This window comes from Microtus oregoni, unplaced genomic scaffold, assembly GCF_018167655.1.
Source record: "Microtus oregoni isolate MIOR12 unplaced genomic scaffold, Mior012 000038F_ref0000394, whole genome shotgun sequence".
NCBI classification, from domain to species: Eukaryota; Metazoa; Chordata; class Mammalia; order Rodentia; family Cricetidae; genus Microtus; species Microtus oregoni.
The window spans coordinates 8,736,590-8,743,259 of NW_024543097.1; the positions used below are offsets into that span (position 1 = coordinate 8,736,590).

At 41.0% G+C, this 6,670-nt stretch overlaps 1 long non-coding RNA gene across 1 annotated transcript; it reads right to left on the minus strand.

Annotated features, from left to right (window-relative positions):
• Positions 1-2,038: 2,038 nt before the first annotated feature.
• On the minus strand, positions 2,039-6,198 carry LOC121433539. Its single transcript, XR_005972325.1, has 2 exons — positions 6,073-6,198; positions 2,039-3,024 (listed from the first exon to the last, which is right to left on the minus strand). It is a non-coding gene; the product is annotated as an uncharacterized LOC121433539 (long non-coding RNA).
• Between the last annotated feature and the right edge of the window lie 472 nt (positions 6,199-6,670).

The following is a 6,670-nucleotide window of genomic DNA, read 5'->3' on the forward strand; positions in this document are numbered from 1 at the left end:
CTCCGTAGCTCAGCCTAGTCTCCACAGCGATCCTCCTGTATCAGCCTCTGGAATGCTGGGATTACAGATGGAAGCTACCACCTCTAGCTCTGGTCCACGGTTTCAGAGGTTCCAGCCCTTGGGGAAGAAAAAGGGTATGGTGTTCCACAAGCCTCTTTGAAGGCATGCCCTGTGCTTCTCTTGCTCTAGGTTCTTCCAGTAGCCCCAGTCTCTAAAACACCCCCTCCCCACCTCAACATCCAGCATCTAAACTCTAACACCCGAGTCTGGCAGAAGATCAAGACAGCCTTAGATCACCTTCTGGAGAAATTCAGTTCCCCTTCTTAATCTGCTCACTTTCTCCATTCTTACACCTTTTGTGAGGCAAGATGTGTAAACCTCCAGAGAAGTTCTGCTCAGGCTCCAGGAAGGCGCTGTCAGAATCCCTTGTGCTCAGCTCCCCAGCACACCTGCTGAGCATCTCACATTGTGAAGAGAAGACAATAGACATGAGCTGGTGATGTCATCACCACCTTCCTTGGTGGGAAACAATCAGCTTCTTTAAACAGAAATCTAGTCTTTCATTCCCTTGAGAGCTGTGCTCATTCCGCTTTAAATTATTACATCACTCTTGACTTGATCTTATTTAGAATAGGCCACCCACATTTTCAATGGGTTATTTCATTTATTTATTTTCTCATTTTGTAAATAAACCTTGAAGACTGACAACTTATCAGTCACCATGTTGGTAGCTGAGGAATATTAAGTATGAACAACATTAACTAGCCTTTGACTATAAGGGGATCCTAGAAAAAATGCCTACATGATATAATAAATGCTATAATATTCAATAAAGTAATATACACATTAGTCACAATGAGAAATTGCATCCATGCAAAAAAGAATAGTAGGGAGTGTGCAGAAACAATAGGTCAGTATTGGGACCCACTCTGTAATTGGCGTGTGTGCCATGGGAGGAGTCTGTGCTTTCTTTGTGTCTCTGTTTGGAGGACTATCACCTACAATAACACTACTGTCTACTTTAACGCATTGCTTTTCTCACAGACAGCTAAACAGTGAGCTCAAAAGCAAAAACTGAGCATGCCCAATTTATCCCATTTTCTTCTCTTTTATAGGAACCTATGTAGGCTTACAATCCATTCTTTTTTTCTGCTGTGTGGGAAGAAATCCTTAATGTGTCTTTCTGCAACTTTATATTATCAATAAACAATTTGATCTCTGCTGCGTGTGTTTATAATAGAAGAAGAGGAAGAGAGATGTGAAAAGGAGCTCATAAGGTCTAGGGAGGTGATTCGGCAGGTACAAGCACTTCCCACACAAGCGTGAGACTTCAGTGCGGGTCCTCAGTGTCCAGCCGGGAGGCGGAGATCCCTGGAGAAAGTTTGGCAGCTAGACTAGCCAAATTGTTGAGGCTTGGGTTCAAATGAGAGACCAGACTCAATAGGGTAGAGAGAGACTAGTGGGGACACCCAGCATCAACCTCTTGTCTCTCTACACATGCGTAAACATGCCCTCATATACATACCGCACTCAATGCACGCGCACACACAGGCCAACAATAATAAAATAGGGAAGCTCATAAAGTGTGATAACAGACTCTGGACATTTCAAGAAAGAAGAAATAAGAAACAAACTTAAAGGTACAGATACAAAGTTTGAAGGAATACCAGGTACGTATGACAAACTGACAGGAAGTGGGTATGTATAAGAGAAATGTAGGGAACTGGAAAGATGGCTCGGTGCTTAAGAGGGCTTGCTACTCTTGTATAAGATCCAGGTTCAGTTGCTGAAATTCACATTGGGTGACTCCAGCCCCAGGAGATAGGCCAGCATCTTTTGGCTTCCTCAGACACGTGTGTACAAATGGTGCAAGCACAGACAAGAAGGCATGCACATGTGCATATAAATACAAAAAAAAATCATAGACATTTTCTATTTTAAAAAAATGGAATGAAGTAGAGGAGAAAGTTAAAAGGGAAGGTTAGAGACTGAACTAGTTGAGGTTACCCAGAGGAGTGGAGTCAATGGGATATTCAGGAGGATCTTAGAGATTTATTGTAAGGGATCGGTGGAAAAGGCCAACAACATGTGCAATGCTAAAAGCCCAGGGGAACTCCTGGTCTGGTTCTGGGCCAAATCCAAAGGCCTGAGAACCCAAGGAGTCATCTTGATAAATCCTTGTCCTGAAGCCTCAGAATCCACAACACTGACTCTCATGGCAATAAAAGACAGATGTCCCAGGTGAAACAGAAAGTGCAAACATGGTTTCCTTTTAGCTTTTTGTTCTACTTGGGCCTCGGTGGCCTGGACGTTACCTGGTCATGTTGCCCATGATGATATTTACCCCACTGACTCAACTGCTAGTCTCTTCCAGAAATATCCTCACGGAGACAGCCAGTCCTCTGTTATCCCATGGCTTATTCAAGTTGACACATAAAATTAACCATCACAAAAAAATATTTCTGGAGGTTCTTGAAAGCTAAGAGGTAAGATTTTATAACTCATTCGTATTCTATAAAGAGGTTCTGAGTCTCTGTAGTGACAGACCATTTTATACTGTACTAACATTCCCAAAGAATATTGAAAACAACTGTTTGAAAGTATCAGAGATAGAGAGAGAGAGAGAGAGAGAGAGAGAGAGAGAGAGAGAGAGAGGGAGAGAGAGAGTGTAATCAAAGGCAGACCAAACAAGGGGAGATTTGATCCATGAGAAAGAACCCCAAAATGTAAACTCCACCTTTAGTTTTCCCACTAGGACAATCTTCAGCCCCAATGAGCTATATGTTGTTCTATACTCTTATTTCACAAGTCTCAATGTAGAGGTTGATGTGGTTATCAAGGTTAAAATTGATAAAGTCCCAGAGAGGCGAGAGCCCGAAAGGGCTCTCTTGATGGGGGCATACAAACTGCTTGAGCCTTGTCTGACTGTCGAGCTTCTGCTCATGAGAGGTGGGACTCAGGCAACTCAGTGGGAGAAATCCAGATGCGCAGAGTACTGGGTGGATCGAAGACTGCATTTTATACCTGTGACAGAATTTTTTTGTTAGAGGAGCTCAATAGAGTTTAAAGTGTTGGACAAATGCCAGAATCTTGCTTTAAGAATAAAATATTTATACAAATATTAAGGATTTTGTCCTAGGATTGAAGGGAAATAAAATGATTCAGGATTCATTTAAGTTCTCACTGGGACAAAACTTAACGCATTGTAGAGGAATATGATAAAATTCATATTTTGATCACCAACTTCAATATATGGAGAAATACTTAATAACTATGTAAATCAACAACAACAACAACAAATGTGGCTTATAGCCAAAAGAAAATTAGGCAAAAAAAAAGCAAATCCAGGTCTGATATGCAGACATTGTCACTAGATGACATGATTTAAAATTTAAGACATCCGCTGAGGAGATTGTATAAAAATTAGTGATCAGATGAGAAGGGAGTTTTCAGAAAGATGCAGAAACCATAAAGGTGTCAAAACAGAAACCCTGGAACAGAAAGAAACACAGTATTTTATATGTAAAAGATCATTTTAATTAATAGTATAGTGGACATGAACTCTAAGATAAACCAAAAAAATGACTTAGTCTGAAACAGAGAGAGAAAATTCTGGAAAGCAATGAAAACTCTTGTGTGACTACAGGGTGATACCACACTGTCTAAAATCTGTGTGTGTGTGTGTGTGTGTGTGTGTGTGTGTGTGTGTGTCTTGTGTGTGTCTCTGTGTGTCTATGTGTCTTTGTATGTCTATGCGTGTCTGTGTGTGTCTGTGTGTCTGTCTGTGTGCGTATGGGTATGTGTGGTCTAAATGTGTGTATTTCTGGTGTGTGTCGGTATGTCTGTGTGCACATGTGGTATGTGTGTGTATGTGGTGTGTGTGTCTGTGTGTGTTTGGTGTATATGTGTGTGTGGTATATGTGAATGTGGTGTATGTTTGTATATCGTGTGTTTGTGTACATGGTATGTTTGTATGTGGTGTGTGTATGTGTGTGGTGTGTGTGTGTGTGTGTGTGAGAGAGAGAGAGAGTTGTTGGGTGGGGGGCATTGGAGTGTGTAGTAGGAGGCCACTTGTTCATTTTCCAACTGCCCAGACTCCCAAAATAATCACTCAGAAACTATATTAATTAAAACACTGCATGGCCAATAGCTTAAGCATATTACTAGCTAGCTCTTATATCTTTGATTAACCCATATCCATTAATTTATATTTTACCATGAGGCTTGTGGCCTACCAGCAAGGTTCTGCTGGCAGCTTGTGTCTTTCTTTTCTGGCAGCTCCATGGTGTCTCTCTGACCCTACCTTCTTTCTCCCAGCATTCAGTTTAGTCCCTCCCCCCACACCTAGCTCTGTTCTGCCCTGCTATAGACTCAAAGCATTTTCATTATTCATTAACCAATGAAAACAACACATATATAGAAGGACTTCCCAGATCAGGGATGTGTACATGAGCTCATGTAACCGTCAGAAGATAACTTTGGGGAGAGAATTCTCTATGGCATCTTGTTGGAGAGGCTGGGGTTTTCTCTTGTTTCTTCCTCATCGTGTGCTCCAGGGTAATTAGCCTGTGGATTTCTGGGTGATTCTCCTGCATCCACATTTCACCCCGTCATAGGACCACTGATGCTGACAGCACCACATATGGCTTTACTTTGACGTGGGTTCTGGGGATTAAACTAAGGCCATCAGGCTGACACAGCAAGCTCTTGAGCACCCTAGACCACCTTATTACCTCCCCAGTCATGTTTCAGGGAGGGAGGGAGGGAGCTGAAAAAAGAAGTAGACACGTCCCCATTCCTAACTCAGAAGCAATCTTCAATTGATAACCACTTGAAAATGAAAATTTAGTTTTTTTCCTAGGAAGTCTTCCTGGGAAACAAAGTACTCTTAAATTTTGGGTCCCTGACTGACAGAAGGCAAACTCGATGGCGTCTTTGGAGGCTCCTTGTTTTGTAATGTCAGGACTTCTTTTTTATTTGATTTTAATTTAATTTTATTTATACATTTTCAATTTCTTTCTTTTCTTTTTGTTCTACAGGTCCTGTGAGTATGTATAATGGCTTACCACTCAGTATTGTTAGGGATCACTGACAGTGAGCACGTGAGCTTCTGTGTTTATATCTGCTCCTTATGCCTTTTCTTGGGCTTTTACTTCTGTTTCTTTTGTCATATTCTAATGTGTTAATTTTTGTTTTATCTTATTATATCTTATATTATTTTATTATTATGCCTTAGAAATCTGTTTTTTTTTTCTAATGAAAGACAGAAAACAGATGGATTTGGATGAGAGGGGATCTGGTAGGAGTAGAGAAAAAAGAAACAATAATTAGGATATATTATGTGAATGAAAAACCTTATTTTCAATAAAAGTTAAAAATTAAAAAATATAAATACTGCAAAAACCAAAGACAATTCAAGGAAGACAAACTTAATGAGAGGTGAAATGCACATGGAGCTCAGAAGGAGCCCAACTTCATCAGGAAATAATGGAAGACATGAGCAGTTCTCTTTCCAATCCCATCTCAGTAAAACATCCTCCAAAAGGTTGACATTTTCACCTAAAAAGTTTAAATCTTCATTTGAACATTTTCAGGGCTGGAAAGGCAGCCCATGGTGAAGTGATTCCACACAGCCAGCACCCACGTGACCGGTGGTGGTAACACGCTGGGCATCCATGCACCAGAGAGGCCGCAACAGTAAGATCCATGTGGCTGGCGCTGGCCAGTCGGTCTAGCTCTCTTGGATGGCTCCTGAGGATAGCACCTGAGTTTGATCTCTGCCCTCCATACAGCATGCACACGTGTGCATGGGCACCCAGACACATACATGTGACCACGTACGTGCAGACACCTACACCTCCCCACATCCTCTCTCACAAAATGTGTGTGTGGTGAGAGTGTGTGTTTACGACGGATTTTTAAGCATGGAAGATATTTTCCACAAACAAATCAACATTTTAATTTTGGCTTTTCTTTCCCCAGCATTTTATCAAAGAATATGTCAAGGTCTCTGCAGCATAAATCTAATCCACAATCAAACAGGATGAGACTGTACTTTGGGACTCAACCCACCTGGTAAATTATGTGTCTTGGCACATTCAATCATAGCGAATGGGCGCTGCCTTTTCTATCAAGATACTTGTAGCAATACAGTCAAAGGCAGACATGACGCTAGACAAGTTTTCAAAAACATCATTTCTTCCTTGCCAAAGATTCGTAGCAGAAGCCTCATGGTGTGAGTATGAAGAATGCGTTTGGCCAATTGACTGAACTCCCTGCAGCAAATGGAACAAGGTCAGTTAGAATTAGTTGCTTTCTGGTGTGAGAGCTAAATTTGTTCTGCTTGTTCTTAGCTTATGTTAAAACACACACATACACGCGCATGCACACACACACATACACACTAGCATACACATCTTTAGTTTTATTTATCTACAGAAATAAATTTACAAATGGCCACCAACCACCACTCCCACTGCCATGACGGACTCAGTGTTAGGTTAATTGTTATTTCAGAAGTTAATTTAACAAATAGCAATTTTTAAATGCTAAAGGAAGATATTCTAATTGTTTTTGAGATAGGATCTCACTATGTGTCCTAGGCTATGCTGCCAGGCTCAGCTGAAATTTTGGTTCTATGGAAAGCAACGAGAATGTAAAAATGGTAAGA